Below are 1695 nucleotides of genomic sequence, written 5' to 3' on the forward strand. Positions count from 1 at the left end.
CAGTCCTTAATCACAATAAATTTAAGGTCCATGAAAACTATCATGCCCATCAGATAACATTTGCGCAATAAGGATACATTTTTTATTTTTTATCACCACCCATCATGCACGAGGATTTAAAAAAACTCATCAGCATGTCTCATTCGAACATGCCAGTCTTTGATGGGCATAGCACTTTGAACGGGCCTTAATCAAACCTACTTGAAGTCCTATGGAAAGTATCATGCCCATAAGATATTATTTTCATGGTCGACGATGCATTTTCTCTTGTTGGATCCACCACACGTCATGTGTGAGGGTCAAAAACACACATCGCCCATGGTCTTGCCATTGTCCAAAAAATGCCAAAACTCAAATGCTTACAAATTTGTTTAGAAGATATTCTCAAAAGACTCTAATCTAGTAATTGCTACCTATAGTCTAACACGATTGTGCACAGACAGTATAAACCTTTCAGGCAATCAATGATGCTCTCTCACGATTGATAAAACCTTGATTTAAGTGACTTATCCCAAAAGCGAAATGTTGTAGTAGTAAAGGAAAGGACTCACCTTTCTGACAACATGAAGCCCAAGACTCTAATAGCTTCTGCCACGCATATTATGAGATTGCAACCTACTGAATCTTATAATCAATTTTCCATAAAGTTTTCCTTAGCTTTATGAAAAGCTTTCATAAAGCCATAGATTTTCCTTTGAAAGGTTACACAAGCTATGTTCGTAGCTTTTTCTACTTCTCGATTCTCTCTACCTTGCACAATGAAAGTTTCTCCTTCTACAAAGAAAACAAACCCTATAGACACCACACAAATTTCTCAACGCAAAGAAAACACTACCACAAACAAATCAAAGGTGTCTCCGTACAACTACGATTCTTCCGACAAGGATCTTCTTTGATACCACTGAGTAGTACTATAAAGAGCTTCATCTCAAACTCACCACCCAACCATAGAGCAATCCACTCATCCCCAACCACCGAAGGTCATACAAAACACACATTGCTTTTGCAGTAGACCTCCCCAACTCATACCATGGAAGCCCCATCCACAGGGATATATTGACTTAGCTTGTCAAGTAATCAATAAAAATCTCTATCTAGGTACTGATCACTTAGCCTCCCATGCTAATATATAGCCACATTCCACAGCTATAACTCCATTCCCTTCAAGACCTTCAGCCAAATAAAAGAAATAGTTAGGATTACTCATCCTAATCTTCTAACTCCACCCAATAGGGTCTCCCTTCATCCATGGGTGAGCCTCAGTAGAGTTAGCTAGGGATATAACAATGAAACCATGAGATCAACAAAAGGATGTGCATTTTCTCTTGGACACTGAGCACTTAGGTGTTCTCTAACAAATAGTAACGATTTCATTATTCTTTTTCTTTTTTTAACGATTTCATTATACAAAAGAGAATTTTGAAGCTTTATGGGACAAAGCCTGCGATAATAAAACATAAAAATCATACACTAAAAAACAAAGCACATTGATGGAGTAGTATTTCCTTTTACGACGAAGTGCTACTTAGAGACACGATATTACAAGATTAGAGATAACACTGCATTCCCATTAAAGAATGATAATTCCCCGTAGACCATCGTTTTGAGAAAGGCTAAGTTTACGATATTGATCGTGAAAGAAGGCATTCAGGTTAAAAACCCAACATCATTCATGTACATATGTATATTGTTGGT

Source organism: Dipteris shenzhenensis, chromosome 12, assembly GCF_047967505.1.
Source record: "Dipteris shenzhenensis isolate YYH24624 ecotype China chromosome 12, Dip_SZ_1.0, whole genome shotgun sequence".
Lineage (NCBI taxonomy): Eukaryota > Viridiplantae > Streptophyta > Polypodiopsida > Gleicheniales > Dipteridaceae > Dipteris > Dipteris shenzhenensis.